This window comes from Triticum dicoccoides, chromosome 2B, assembly GCF_002162155.2.
Source record: "Triticum dicoccoides isolate Atlit2015 ecotype Zavitan chromosome 2B, WEW_v2.0, whole genome shotgun sequence".
NCBI lineage: Eukaryota > Viridiplantae > Streptophyta > Magnoliopsida > Poales > Poaceae > Triticum > Triticum dicoccoides.
Window position 1 is genome coordinate 83545292 of NC_041383.1, and position 16806 is coordinate 83562097.

General features: G+C 41.4%; 1 long non-coding RNA gene across 12 annotated transcripts in view; it reads right to left on the reverse strand.

Moving 5' to 3' along the window:
- The window catches only part of LOC119362267, a 38306-nt gene that overhangs the window by 16571 nt on the left and 4929 nt on the right, over window positions 1–16806 (reverse strand). For 9 of the 12 annotated variants that reach the window (XR_005173255.1, XR_005173258.1, XR_005173257.1 and 6 more), the window contains 3 exons: window positions 16487–16556; window positions 16355–16405; window positions 12540–12637 (listed from right to left, as the gene is read on the reverse strand). This is a non-coding gene — a long non-coding RNA (uncharacterized LOC119362267). Of the gene's footprint in view, window positions 1–538; window positions 557–7023; window positions 7734–12539; window positions 12638–16354; window positions 16406–16486; window positions 16557–16806 lie in introns of those variants that run through there. The other 3 variants (XR_005173261.1, XR_005173259.1, XR_005173262.1) reach the window with 3 other exon arrangements.

Consider the following 16806-nt stretch of genomic DNA (forward strand, 5'->3'; position numbering starts at 1 on the left):
GAGCACGATCGGGGACGGCGATCACGAGGGCGGTGGTGGTCGGTGGTGGCCGTGCGCGGGTGAGATGAGGCAGGGGAGGGATTAGAGAGAAATGTGAGAGATGGGGGATTTTAGTGTGGGGGGAGGCTTAGCAATGGCGCACCACCTAGCGGTGCGCCATTAGTATGTTTTTTTAGATAGCAATGGCGCACCCCCGAGCGATGCGCCATTAGTAATCTTTTTTTTAGATAGCAATGGCGCACCAATCAGCGGTGCGCCATAAATAACTTTTGTTTTTGCATAGCAATGGCGCACCAACCAGAGGTGCGCCATAAGTAATTTTTTTAATTATTTTTGTTGCATCTAATAATTTTTTAGAAAATGAATATGAATATGAAACAGTAATAATTTTTTATAAAAACAATAATAATTTGAAATAATTTTTGCATAGCAATGGCGCACCAGCCAGAGGTGCGCCAGAGGTCGTCGGCGGCGGTGGAGCGGGGGAGGGTGCGGTGGGTCGGCGGTGGCGGTGGAGCGAGGGAGGGTGCGGGGGGTGCTCGGCGGCGAGGGGGATCTGGCGAGGTGGGATAGCGATCAAGAAATATAAAAATATAATCAAATTTGAAAAAATATTCATGAATTCGAAAAGTGCCCATGAAATTTAAAGATATTCATGATATCAAAAAATGCCCATGAAATACAATCGAGAAATGAAGACTACGATTTAAATACAATTGATCTTAGCTAGCTATCTGTTCACAATCTTCTTGCCCTTCTTTTTCACAAATGAAGTTCTTCTGTGGAACGAACGTCCTTTAGGTAGGGTGGTCCTGCTTATTCTTGTGGTGTATGCTGCTACTTCACCGTCGTCGTCATGTTCGATCTTCGGGTCGCCGTACTTGTCGAAGTCTTGCTCATTGGCTACTCCATCCATTCCGATGATCTTCCTTTTGCCTCTCCTCACGACAACACGACTGGGCTTTGACAGGTCGCTAATGAAGAAGCATTGGTCCACTTGGGAAGCCAGTCCATGGCTCATTTTTCGCGGTGACGTTTGTGCCCGCGGTCTTGGATTTGGCTTCGGGTATAACCATGGTGGTGAAATACTGGTCTTCTTTTAGGACGCTCTTGGCCCATCTGACACGGAACATCGGACCTTCTCTCCAGCGTAGCTCAGCTCCCAGATCTCCTCGATCCTTCCGTATTATCTGTCCTTGTCGTTACCGGTGTAGGATTCCATTGTTACCCCGGAGTTCTGATAACCATCGCTCTTCATGTCCTTATCCTCGGTGTAGAATGTGTAGCCGTTGATATCGTACGATTCATAGGTCATCAGGTTGTGCTCGATGCCCTATGACAAGGCGAATACGAGTTGTTCTTCCGCGGAAGAATCCTCATGTAAAGGGTACGACAGAAGCTTCTGATTGAACCAACGCGTGAAACATGAGTTGTGCTCTTTGATTATATCTCCATCCGTCCTCTGTTGGCCTCGGTGATTGTACATCTTCTCAATAAAGGTTTTGTGCTCTACCACCCAAGGATCGACCACGTCTATGTGTTGTAGCGCGACTAGGTTTGCTCTTTCAAAGTCGGCGAGTCGACCCTTGAAGTCGACATGCATTTCCCGATGACCCTCACGGTGATCCCATCCAGCGAGCCTGCCGAGGTGCCTGTTGATGGGCAGACCAACGGGGTTCTCGATGCCTAGATAATTCATGCAGTAGGAGATGCACTCTTCGGTCAGAAAGCCCCTGGCTATGCTTCCCTCTGGACATGACATGTTGCGAATGTATTCTTTGATGACACCATTCATCCTTTCAAACGGCATCATGTTGTGCAGGAACGTCGGCCCGAGTTGGATGATATCCTCCAGGATATGGACCAGCAGATGCACCATAACGTCGAAGAATGCAGACGGGAAGTACATCTCAAGCTCGCATAGTATCACCACGATCTCTTCCTGTAGCCTTCTGAGTTGCCTCACGCCAACCGACTTCCGAGAGATGACGTCGAAAAAGTTGCATAGGCCAAATCTCGTTTCACGGACGTGCGTGTCCATGATCCCATGGATTGCAACTGGAAGTATCTGCGTCATCAGCACGTGACAGTCATGAGACTTCATCCCACTGAACTTCTGCTTCGCTGGGTCTAGGTATCTGCTTATCTTCCCCGCGTAACCGTAAGGAAGTTTTACTCCTACGAGGCAGGTGAAAAATTGCTCGATCTCCTCCTGATTTAGAGTGAAGCACGCGGGAGGGTAGTCATTTTCGGTCTTCTTGGCCTTTTTGCCTTTGCGACGACTTTCTGTTTTCTGCTTCGCCTCATCATCATCATCATTAGCGTGAAGCTCCTCCCTGATGCCCATTGATTTCAAGTCTGCCCTTGCTTTCGGCCCATCTTTGGTCCTCTCCGGCATGTTGAGAAGGGTACCAAGAAGACTCGCACACGTTCTTCGTGATATGCATGACATCAAGGCTGTGAGGCACACGATGGATCTTCCAGTACGACAAGTCCTAGAAAACAGACCTCGTTTTCCATACCTTCAGCAGCGACTCTGGCGCCTTTCGCTTCTTTTCCGGCTTTGGCGCCTTTTGCTTCTTTCCCGGCAGTGGGCAATCTTTCCAATTTTTCAACAGCTCGTCTATTTCCTCACTGCTCCTCGTACGCGGGCGTCTTCGGGGTTCGGTTTCACCATCGAACAAATCCTTACATTTTCTCCACGGGTCATCATCGCAAAGCCACCTTCGATGTCCCATTAACACGGTTTTCGAAGACCCGGGATCTCTATCTAGCTGGCGATACGTTGTGTCATCCATGCACCTGACGCATCCAGAAAATTCGTGGACCACCTGCCCCGTGAGATATCCGTAACCGAGATAGTCGTGCACCGTCGTGAGCAGTGCGGCTCTCATAGGGAAATATTAATCTTCTCTCCTTATGTGCTCTACTATTGTTTCTCATTTGTACATATGTGCAATTGCTGTGATGAAAAAGAATAAACAATATGATCTTTTGCAAAGCTATGTTGGACTGAATGATTTGTAGTGCAATTATATTTTTGATGTACATGAGGATCGTAAAATTATGTGTTAGACATGATTTATGTGAAAATACTAAAATTGTCTATTGTCCCGTAGCTACGCACGGGCATTTACCTATAACAGAATTAAAAATACGCTCAAGGTAATGGAAAATAACATAATAAAGGAAAAAATTAATAAATTAATGTGAATATCAGAAAGGTTAAGAAATATCCATAAAAAGAAAGTCTGTTTTTCATAGGCAAGTGATAAATCAGATGCGTTTTCATAGGCAAATGATCATAATGTGAATCAAAATGAAGATCGTGGACCGATTTTGAGATGTCTGTTTCCTTGATTAATAAACAATATTTAATAGGTTGCCGAATATTAAATGTCTGATTATAGATATGTCACCCACAGGGGCCTAGCCAGCCAAAAACAAATTTTCATCACTATTTCATTTTCCCACCGCCCACTATGATTATATATAGAAGCCCCGCTGCCCACAAATTATCTATAGAGGAAAAGTCATCTCCTCCACGACCACCATGGTAATCTCATACGGATCGATCACCTCTAAGTGGGTGATGGCGTTGCCGCCAGTTTCTGTCATCAGTCAACTCATCTCCCCTCCGATGAACAGGCAACATAGAAGAATCTTTTTGTGGGTCTATTTGCCATCACTAGATAATGTGTTATTTCTTGAAATAATCACCATTGTTTTGCCACTTGGTCTTTTATCTTAAAATATGTAGCACATGGCATACACTATAACATAGTAATAGGCGGGGCGATCAAAACATCTATTGTCGGCTTGTTCATCTTGTTTATTAGTTAAAATCAGATGGACAGTGAGTCTAAAATACATAATCGCTTTTTCATTGTGTAGAAACCAGATATACCAAGCATTAACACAATCACCTGAGTATATTACTATTTGATTAGCATCAATTTATACAGTTTTTGAAGGTAAGAGATTCAAGGTCTGGCTGGAATCTCATTGGGGTCGTTTCTTATAACCATTGGGGACTACATGTTTTCAACACCATTTTTATCCCATATGCAATAGTTCTGATGGCAATAAGAAAATAAATAAGAAAACAAAAATAATATGTATAAATTTGACATGATTAGTGTTGGGCCACTATAATGTTATGCTCCTTGTTTGTTAAATTATATGCTCCCCTTGGAAAATAATTTTACCTCATCCATTCGTTTTATTGTACGCACAGGAACATGAATTTTCAACGCGTTCAAATGGAGCACATATATCAGAATTGCTGGATTATTCAAGCTAGGGTCATGTGGAAGGCTCACATCAAAGAGAATGGCATGGGAAACTTGTACCTTCAGTGCATACTACTCGATCGGCATGTAAGGCATTAATCATATATTTTATAGCCCGCATTTTCTAAATACAATTTTGATAAACATGTTTTTTTGCTCATTGTTGTTATGATTCATGATAATATATTAGGGAACAAAGATGGAAGCGATAGCGTACAACAGCCAGGCAATCCGTTTCAACAACATGCTAGAAACCGATAGGACCTATGATTTCAATCGCGTCGGGTTCAACCCCATAGAAATGCCAGATGGACATTTCTGGTACCTAGCCATGGACTTTGTCGCCACACTAAGTTCTACGACCGAGGTTAGGATGTCGATACAGCAGATAACATCGACAATTTGCCCCCCGTACTTCCCACAGTTTGGAAAAATCTTTGAGCTACGGGACAAAACCATCACTGGTGCATCATCTTTGTATTTGTTTTTTGCATATTACTCCGTACAACTTAGAGTCTCATTGTGATTTCAAATTTGCAGATTTGGTTGCTATCCTTGCCTATGTTGGTCAGATAGAATATAAGTGGGATTCAATATATAGACGCCGCGTCCCTTCCCTCAAGATTAGCCTCATGAACTTTCAGTAAGCGCCGATTATGATATGAGATTGGCATATGCTTCTTTTTGTAATTTCATTGTTGCAATGATAGACTCACTTTCGTATTTGTTTGTAGACGGCAGATAATTTTCTTACGTGTACGTGAAGAGCACGTTGGGCCTCACTTCTACCAGTTGCAATGCACTGACAATCTGTTCGAGAAGCTTGTTGTTACTTACATACAGGTAAATCGGAGGCAGCGATGCTTGCAAACTATAAGGGAGAGCACATTCATCTTCTCTCCTAACATTAATGATGATCATCATTATCACAAGGTAGGGGCTGCGTTCTATTTTAAATTTGTTTTGAATATATTTTTTCTGTAATACTATGTCACTACTATATAACACTGATTTTTATCGTAGATATCCATGAAGCCAGCCTCATGACACTTGATGGAACACGTGCGTACGTCAATGGTGTTGCTCAAGCTAGGAACAATGGACGCTAGAAGTATCACAGCTGAAATCAGAGCGGCCTTTGATGGTTTTGGACCACGGACTATGTACTGATGCATATTCAAATGTCGCAAATAAATCACTACTACAGTTTTGTTATGGATCGAATTGAGAATTATCCTTTTGGCAATATGATTAATGTATTCTACGTATATATACCTTAAAAATAGGCAGTGTGCCGTCTTTCGTCTTACGCCATCGTCCTTTGTCCGTCTCTCCCCCACCATTCCTTTTTTCATGCGAGACAGAAAATGAAACAACACACGCACGCAACAGTTTTTGAAAAAAATAACTAAGCCCTATTCCCCTCGTGCGATCCCAACACAGACATGATCCTGGGATAACACACGCGCACCCACGCCTCTGCCGCCGCATGCTTGCCCCCATCCGCCCGAGTCCTCTGGTCCATGTTCTCCCTCTCTTATCCCTCCTCCATGTGTGCCTTATCGTTCCTAACATGATGGTGCGCGCATGGCACGCATGGAAGGATATTGTTCCAGTTGGAATATATATCAAACAATAGTTTCTTCATTTTTCCTTTACTACTATTAGTTTTCTCAAGACTGAGCATTATAAACTCTTACTTGAACTTTACAGATTCGCGGGAATAAAAGGCCAATGTTTGGTGTTTCATGCACTATTATTTTCTGACGAGACTCACTACTGATGTTTTTTATTGTTAAATCTTGATATTTCTTTCAAGAAGGCGTCCTATGTGTACGTCTAGGGCATAACTAGATGTGTCTTAATTATTGCACATTGATATGAGGCACTCAAACTTAAAATTAAAGAAAAAAGGTACCCACACCAATCTTCATGCACAATCAATGACATGTGATCTAGATGTGCAATACTACTTACAGCACATCTAGGTGTGCTTTAGCAAAAACGTATTTTATAACTCAAATTTTTCTCTCCATGGAGATATACCAACGACCAGAATATGGAACAATCCATGTAAAAGAAGTGGACAGTAGTTGCATAATTGAATTAAGGGTAAAGCTATAGATTGTTCCACATGGTATAGGTTATATTATGTGATATAGGAGTTGAACCACTAAAAATATATATATATACCCGGTTGCAACGCACAGGCGCCTATGAATTATATCATGTATATAGTTTTTGTTATGGAAACTTGTAATTATGGAAGGATATGGGCCACCTTCCGAGTACATGCCCACGATTCCTCCTGACCAGGATATGTCAATTATTAGAACTCTAAATATACTTAAAGTCATTTCTTTCCAATACATTGTAGTATCCAATCTCCCGGTGTGACCTACCATACGTTCGATGGGTTTCCCAGTTTGGCCATTAATTTTCCCTTAATCGGATTTGCTTATAAGGAAAGTTAAATCCTGCTTGTTCCGATCGGGAAAGGGAGACGTATACAATAGATATATAATCCGGCGTTTATTTATTTGCGCAGTGCAGTATGGAATAAAAATAAATGCTTGTCCGCTTATTAGCAAGGTTTTGTAATGGAAACATGCACGGATGGAAGGATAAGGGTAGCTTCCAATCCATACAACATGCTAATGCCTCACCGACCTGGTGTCGGACAATTCCCCTCCGACACTCATATATATGGTCCGGCTGTGAGTCCACCACTGTCCAATGCCCCCTTGCTCGCTCATCCTGGTGCTAAGATGACTTTCTGCCCGCGGTAATGGCTGCAATGCCTATTTTTGATGGAGTGGACGACGCAGTCGAGTACATCTACAACTACGTCATGGTTTCCTCAGACGAGGAGGAATTAGAGTTTGTTCTGGCAGCCCTAAACTCCATCTATACTTTATTTGCACTTGTTAGCTGCAGATCACTACCATTATACTTTGCATTATCGGCTTCTTATTTTAAACCCGAGTAAAAATTTGTTCTTTCACACTACTAGGGAAAAGCCTATACACAGAATCTTACCAGCAGCGCGTTTTAAAATCAGGCGCTGCTGCTACTTAGCAGTAGCGCTCGCTTTCAAAACTCGTTGCTGGTACAAGTTTATCAGTAGCGCGCACACCCTAGGACGCGCTGCTACTAAAATTCCCACGACGCCGCTGCGAGACCAATTATAGCAGCAACGCGCTAGCACAAAGGGCGCTACTGCTACGGATTGTAGCAGCATCGCATTTAAGAAATAATCACTACTACTAAGGTTACTACAAAAATTTAGTCCCACCTCGCTCCGTGAAGAGAGTTTGTACCACCTTAAATATGTTACTTCTACAACTTTCACAAGCACTTGGTCTTCATTGAACTCCATGTGTAGGATCTGTGGCCGCAATAGGAATCCTCGCCTGCTCCTAAACCAACCGTCGAGGATTCCTATTAACAAATCAGATTGTACACAAAAAGACAATTGATGATCAATGTATTTTTTATGTCTATGTCTAACATAGCAGTAGCGCGTTCTCGGCCGAAGGTGCTACTGATAGGTCGTTTAGCAGTAGCGCATTTTGCTATAGCGCGCTACTGCTAAGCCATTCCATCTCCCACCTCCTCACCCCTATCCGATCTAGATCACACTCACACACACACACTCGATCTCCCCCTCGTCGCCCCTCCTCCGATATGCGCCGTCGTCACCTCATCCTCCTCGCTGGACTCGGTACCGGCCTCCTCCTCCGTCCTCCCTCCACTCGCCGCTGGCCGACCCCTCCTCGCTCCGCCTTCCTCCATTCTCCCTCCACTCGCCGCCGGCCAGCCCCTCCTCGCTCCGCCTTCCTCCTCCATTCTTCCTCCACTCGCCGCCGGCCAGCCCCTCCTCGCTCCGCCTTCCTTCTCCGTCCTACTTTCTTCTCCCTCCTCGAGTCGCCCCTCCTCCCTCCTCCCTACTACATTTTGATTTAGTAGGCTAGTTCATATGCAACATTCTGATTTAGTTGATATGATTCAGTTGATTTAGTAAGCTAGTTGATTTAGTTGATTTAGAACATTTTGATTTAGTTGATTTAGTAGGCTGGTTGATTTAGTTGATTTAGTAGGCTGGTTGATTTAGTTGATTTAGTAGGCTCGTTGATTTAGTTGATTTAGTAGGCTAGTTGATTTAGTTGATTTAGTAGGCTGGTTGATTTAGTTGATTTAGTAGTCTAGTTGATTTAGTTCATTTAGAACATTTTGATTTAGTTGATTTAGTATGCTACTGGATTTAGTATGCTAGTTGATTTAGTTGATTTAGGATGCTTTGCTCATATTGCTTTAGGAAAATATCACATGCTACTATTTTCTTTCCTGTGAAGTGAATCATTAATCCTTTGCTCATATTGCTTTAGAAAAATGGCGCCGCCACCACCACCACTATGTCGACTGTGCAAGTCAAGGTGCGCCAGCAGCCTTGCAACTGGCAAGCTGTTTGGCATCTACTTCCAGCCGAGTTTTCGTCATGCGGCGGTAAGAAAATAGATGAAATGTAACAACTATTTTATTTTTAGTGTTGGCATTACTGCATTGTGTCATTTTTCTTTTCTTGCACAGACCGTCCCATGCAATGTGAGGTTGACATTCAACAAGCTGACAGGAGACACAGTGACATTTAAGGCTACTGGGGGGGCGTACACTATGGAGGTCGAGAAAGGACGCAATATGTCGCAGATTGGAGGAGATGGATGGGCCCGTTTCCTCGCCCGCATGCGTCTTACTGGTGGTGAGTTGATCAGCTTCTCCTTCAGAGCAGAAAAACCCAAGCTGGCTGTCATTTATCTCAACCTGGTGGAAGATGATGAAGATGACGAAGATGATGAAGATGACGAAGATGATGCAGATGAAGATAATGAGGACCCACTCGATGAAGATGATGAGAACCCACTTCATGAAGCCATCTTAGCTCAAAGAATGAGGCTAAGCGAGGAGGAGGTGTGTAACCTATGGGACATAATTCCACCACGTGCTGACTTTGTCGGGGCGCCATTCATGACCCGCCTGACAAGTACCATGGTCGATCGACATGATATGGTATGTTATACTTACAAATGCAAATTATCCGATGATATGCTTAGTATAGAGTCCAATGATATGTTGTGTGGAATCTAGTCGTTGATATGCTTTAGTGTAGAGTCTGATCACATGCTTATTAGTGTAGAATCCAAGGAACTATTAATAGTGTAGATAATCCATATATACTTATTAGTACAATTCATGATTAATTAGTACAAATGCATAGTACTGTGTCTTTTGATAGTGTAGAAATCTAGACTTAATAGAAATATATTTGCAAGAGTATGTGTGAGGCTATTTATTAATTGATATGTTTTTCTTATTCAGAAATTGTTAAAGAACCTATATGTGAGTTGTGGTATCGAGCCTGATGAAGAAGGCTCAGCTGGACTACGTCTTACCGCAAGGGGCTCCGTCACCACCTGTACTTACCGCATGGACACAGACGGTCGCGCATACTTAAACTCGGTTGGGTGAAAGAGATTCCTCGTTGGCAAGAATCTTCGTGTTGGACAGGCCATCCTAATTACTATCAGGAACACCCACCGCCCAGGCTTGAGGATGATGATCGTCGTCGATATCATCTAGAACTATATATGTGTGTGTGGCTATATCATCTAGAACTACATATGATGATCGTCGTCGATATCATGTAGAACTACATATGATGATCGTCGTCGATATCATCTAGAACTAAATATGATGATCGTCGTCGATGTCACCTTGTACTGCTTGAGGATGCATGTTGAGTATATATGAAATTGTTATCTAGTACTCCCTCGGTTCCAAATTACTTGTCGTGGTTTTAGCTCCATTGGAACTAAAACCATGACGAGTAATTTGGAACCGAGGGAGTACTACCTAGTACCTATAATACTTTATGAAATTGATATCTAGTAGTACCTAGTATCTAGAAATTGCAGTTTATTGAAGCTGGAGTGGGGAAATGGTGGAAGATATAACAGTAGCGTGGGCTTAGGAAATCGCTACAGCTAACTAATAGCAGCGCATTCGGAAAACGCGCTGCTGATATAGTCAATAGTAGTAGCGCGGGCACAAACAGCGCTACTACTAACAGTTAGCTGTAGCGCCTTATTGGTAGTGCGGGTGCCCGCGCTGCTGATAGCCTCAAAACCCGCGCTACTACTAGGGTTTTCCCTAGTAGTGTCACCTAATCCATGGAGATTAGTTGGTCACGTTCATAAGTTGTTGCATGCATGTACTGGTTAGGATCATGCTATCCCTTCTTAGTCCATATGGTTCTTAATATCTAATGTAGTGGTTTCAAAAAACTGGCCATGCGCTAATATTATCCTTTTACATTACGCCATGATAGTACCATGCACACCACGTTATTTTAAACCACAAATTTCCTTTGAACGGTAGTATATTGCAACCGGTCCTGGTGCATGATACATGTACCATCTACAGATTTTTTCCATAATTGTAATACTACAGAAATATATTGCAACCTAACATGTCATAATAGATTTGGTTATCTTAAGAAATAGTACTTCTCTCCTCAAATGACACTACAACTCCAATTAGAAGATACATACATTTCAGACCTTACTAAAGTTCTGAAAAAATGTACTATTGTTTGCCCACACATTGAAGTACTACATTTTTTTGATACCCTTATTTTTCTAACAGCTTTGCTATCATGCCGGTTTGTTTGCAGCACAATATGGATAAGGAGCCCTCGTCCATTCTTGATCGAGTTAAGTCTATGGACTATCCAAGACACCATGCGAGGTGATACATGGGTCAATCCGAGCTGCTTCGATCTTGCAGTGCGTAAGCTTACTAGCGACGCGATACAGAGGAACGCAGGAACAAACTTTGTTGGCTCCACGCATATGTTTGATTTGCAATTCCATCGCCTAGCACGAGTGCTGAATCAGACTAGATTAGGCCAAGCTGAACGAACCAACTTGTTGATTAACACTTGTCATTGTATGGCCTTTGCCGAAATACAACGTGCTCATGACCCCGTCCATTGTAAGGATTTTCATTCTTAAAAATTGGTGTGTATACTATCTGTTCACCATTAACTTCTTTTACCTATTGCAGTACCTATTGCCGTTGTATTTGGTGGATTCCTCCTACGGCCTCCTGGCAGTTAATATTGAAAATAGGAGGACTCTCCTGATTGACCATTCCAATGAGTCATTCCTAGGCTCAGAGGACTTTCATGACAAGGAACTTAAGAAGGAAGCCCTGATAGTTTTACAAGAATTTGGCAGTGTATTGCAACAAGGGAGGTTTGGTTTGAATCCCCAACTCGTGGATTGGCCACAAGATCATACCTATATTACAGCCCCGCGGCAATAGTTTAAATTGGTCATGCATATTATAGCCACACTGTATAGGTTCTAACATATGGAGTTTTTTGGTCACAGCCTGGACTCTGGATTCAAAGTCCTACGGGAGATGGCTCACCAAGATGATACTCTCGGGCATAACATGTCCAGGACTTCGGTACGTGCATATATAACAAGTTCTTCTATAGCTTTGTTAATTATAAATTTATGTTCTTCCTACCACGTAGGTCTGTTGTGCAATTCATTTTTCAGCAAATTATTAAATTTTTGTTTTTGTTTTCTAGGATTCAATACAGCTCAGAAAGCACTTGCTGGTCCAGATGCTGATGATCAAAGGCAATGACGAAGCTGGAAACATCCCAGCTGAAATTACAGCGTCCTTGAGGTTTTTGGACGAATGACTATGGACTGATGCATATTCAAACTTCGCAAATATAATAAGCTAATAGAACTGGATTAGGGATCAAATTGAGATTTATCCTTTTGGCAATATGAATAATGTATTGGATTATATATATATGTAGGGAATAAACGGTTTGATGGCACCCTCTAGCTTCGTATTCGCTTCAACGTTGTCTGCTTGTTTGGGTTCTATCTATATATTTTGGCTTCTATGTATATTTCGTACTATAATACCCGTGCGGTCAGGAGCAGGTTTGTTGCTCCAGGTGAACCGGAGGTATTTTGTAATGGACCATGGCAGGTTCAGCCGACAAGTGAGGTTTTCAGTCATGACTCACATCATATACTAACTCGTATCGTGTAACTCCATCCATAGACGCACTGCTATACAACGAGTTAATTTTGTCGAAAATCGTCACATGCCAACTATGGAATAGCCAAATTAAAAACATGCTGGATTTAAGGCAAGTACCTTCAATTGCCTTTGATCTTCAAGTTCGCACATGATCCTCATTTCTCTGTCATGCTCATGATGTTTCTGATAACCAGCTGATTATGTTGTATGTGTTCCTGAATAGAGTAACCAAAATAAGTCCCCACCAAAATGTTTTCTTATTGACTACATAAAGTAGAAGACAGTGCCAGCATTTTCCGACAAACAGTATACATTACCAACATTTTCTAATTTGAGGGGGGGGGAGGAGGAAAAATATTATTAAGCTACTCTAATGGAGTCACATCTTGTTCAAGTATAATATAGTTGAAAAAAAATTGTGTTCTATGTATGAACTTTCTCTAAACAAAATAGCCATATATACCTAGCTATGACGTTAAATAACAATAAAATAAAGGAGGCACTAACGACTGATTCAGAGGACAAAGAAATAGGCATATGCATCTCAATAGATATTACACATGATATGCAAGAAAGTGTTGTAAGCTGATCTCAATAGGTTTCTTTTTTATTTATTTCCCTAACCCATGTTTATTTTTTGATTTTCTCTTTCCTGTTTGAACAAGGAAATGTAAGAAAATATTACAGCTGGCACAAACTTGAAGGAAGGGATTGAGCATGAAAGAAAAAACTATTCAACATATATTTAAAAAATTCTCGTGTATTAAGAAATTTTAGAAGTGTTTTTGAAAAATGTACATCATGCACAAAAAAAATAGTAAGAAAACTATAAAAAAATCTACATGTATTACAAAAAATAATGTGCAAAATTATTCTTGCATTTCTACAAACACGTTTGACATGTTTTAACATATTAATAGACTTTATTGTTTTTACACAATGATTTTTAATACAAGTTGAACAGTTTTCAAAAAAAATTAGACAAAATTTTATAGTAGATATGATTTTCCTAATAAAGAGATAATGGTTGTACATACAGATGACCATGGGGAGGACGAAAAGGAAGGTTCTTTTATTTCCTTTTCTGTTGTATTCACAAAATAAGTGGGCTGAAATAAAGGAATTGGGAATATATTATCTGATGCTGGGATAAATATCAGATACGTCCACAATTAAAAATATTTTATACAAGGAAATGAATAACTGCTTTAATTAAATGACGTTGATCATTTGGAAGGCAATATCAACTCTCCAATATATTAGATGTCACGGTAACAAAATGATAAACTCCATCTGCCTACTATTTAACCACACACCCAAGTTCACAGATTTTCCATAAGCAATTTCCGATCGAGAACGAATTTTCTATCCCATGGAGGCAATCATTGGGAACGTTGTGCACGCACACCACGAGGGTGCGCCCGCGCCCCAGGAGGATGTTCCCGGGCCCCAAGAGGATGTGCCTGCGCCCATGGATCTTTTGCCCCCACCAATGCATGCTGTGGAAGATGCACTCGAATACATATTTCACTTTATCATGGGCATTCGAGACCAAGATAAATTAAAGTAAGTTGTCTTATTATACATTCTTTTGCTATATACAAATCATGTTGGAACACTCTTTTACACAGCAAGGAAAGATAGCTAGACCGGCAAACATACAACATTCATGGGTACATGTATACGTTTTTTAGTTGAATCCGATGCTACATGAACAATGTCATGCAAAGGCCATTAATTCAGGTTCTAGATTTGACACGTGTAGATACATCTAGGTGAGGACAATCTGACCTCGTGCAATGACATGCAATCTAAACATGAATTCGGTTTATAGGTTAGTATAGACAAAGTTAACCTAGAAGATGACCATTGATGTCTTTAGCTAAATGTTGATGTGGAGTCTTTTTTTGCAGCTCAATATGGATAAGAAGCGCCTGCCCGTACCAGATCGAAATCAACCTCCGAATGTTCTAGGACACCATTTTTTTTATAAAAACTACATCCTGAATGCTCCAACCTAGTTGTTCGTAAGCTTGCGAGCGCTGAAGTAGAGAGGACCGCAGGCACAAACTGCCTTGGAAGCAAACATTATTTTGACTTGCAGTTTCATGCTCAGACACAGGCCCTGAGGTACTCCTGGATGACGCAAGGAGAGCGCATCACGACGCTGATTAACTATGCTGTGCTCCAGCCTCTTCCTAAATATGATGTGTTCAAGTCTATAATTGTAAGATACGCTCATTCTGTATGTTAGTTTTACTTATTATAATAGCATTTGACATGTGTCGACCTGCCACAGTATCTACTACCGTTGAAACTTTCGGATTCCTCGTACGGGTTACTTGTAGTCAACCGGCTGAGGAGGAGAGTTATTGTGATGGATCCATCCTTCAACACGTTTGATCCTGAAGATAGCACTCATAACATATTGATGAGGAAGGAAATCACATTGCTTAAGGAAGAATTCAGCAATGTGTTGCAGACTAGGATCCCTGGTTGGAATACCCAAATCATGGATTGGGAACAAGATACCATGTCCTCTGCTGGTCATAGGTAATCTACTAAATTGATCGCATACATAAGATGCAGACCGTTATAATGTTTAATATTTATTTTTTGTGTCGCAGCAAACACTCTGGCTTATTTGTCCTACAGGAGATGGCCCATCAGATTGGTCGTTTGCGTAGCATGGGCTGGATGAACACTAGCGTAAGTACATATATAATGAGTTGATGTGTGCTAATTATTATCCAACCATTTATTAAATGATTGAGTTTTTGCCCCTTTCCTAGGATCCAATACAGCTCAGACACCAAGTTGCGGTCCAGATGCTAATGTTCAAAGACAATGAAGCAGCTGCAAACATCCCGCCAGAGATTAGAGCGGCCTTGAGGGTTTTAAGCAACCGAAGATGGACTGATGCATGCAGATATGCCAAAAAAAATTCATATACCTCAGCTTTGTTAGGGATCGATTTGATAATTATTTATTTTTGATATGAATAGTCAGATAATAACTTTATGGGGTCTTCTATACACGTACGCTTACAATTTTTATGATGCATTAGTTTTATCAAACTATTCAAAGTTTATGGTGTTTTGGTATTATTGAAGTTTGGTTTTACTACCATATTGTTGGATTATTAATTGTGTTTGTGTTGCTACGTCATGAACGAATCATTCGTTTGTCGGCCATGAATTTGGTAGGCAACTAGGCATACGCACTACACATCTTGCACTTGCTGCTGGTTGTAGAGCCCATATAGGATCCATTCTCTTTGAACTTTATCTTCTCCCCAACAGTAATATTCTAACCATCTAGCCATCCACCAACCACTATAAGAGAGGCAGTGAGCAACCAGCAAAGTAGCTAGCACAAATCAGTGAGCAACCAGCAAAGCAGGAAGCAATGAACAACTGAAAACAGCAAGCAATGAACAACTTAACATGGAAGAAACCGAGTAGATGATGGTGGGGGAGAAGGGGGGGCAATGGTGTTGGCTCCATGTTGTTGCTGGTTGCTACTGTACTGAAGAGGAGGAGGATGAGCTACTGGAGAGGACGAGGATGATGAGCTGCTGGAGAGGAGGGGATGAGGATCTGCTGCAGAGGAGGGATGAGGATCTGCTGGATGAGAGGTTCCAGAGAAGGAGGAGGATGTGTGTGTGGATTGGGTGTTGTTTCTCTCCCTCTCTTTCCCCCCTCTTACTTGATGGCGCCAACAGCATCTCTGTTTCCCACCAGAAGACTGTTTCCCGCCTAAAACTACTTCCCTGCCTGGCTGGCAAGCTCAAGGCGTCCAATGAAGTCACGATATATATATTTGGCAGTACGAACTATATATGTAACTATCACATCAATGCCTACTTAGCAACATCAGCACTGAAAAGAAAAGCAGTTGTCGTAAATCATAGGGTGATGGAAAGTATGTACCTCATCTTCAAGTCTTACTGAAATCCAACGATCATTTCCTGCATGCTTTGCCTGCAAATTAAAGTGTAACTTGGCACTATTAGAATGATGTAATGGACTCACTTATCAAAATTTAGTTGAGCATACTCTTACATGAGAAGGCTTCAAGGCTCCCCCTGATTGTACATTCACCAAGTTTAGTTGATCAAGGAACACATTTGCACTGAAAACAGACATTTGTACAGGGAAATCAATGAGCCACCACGACACCAAAGTATATTCATAAGAATTTTGATTAAAAAATAGACTGATATTCAACAGCCAAATACATTTGAACTTATAAATTTTCTTAACGCCATTGGTTTTTTTAAACAATGCGATTATACCATAATTGAGGTTAGCAATATTAATATTTCAAATGAGGAAATCATCAAGCAATATAGGTTTTGGTTCTCATTTAATTAATTTCTTAG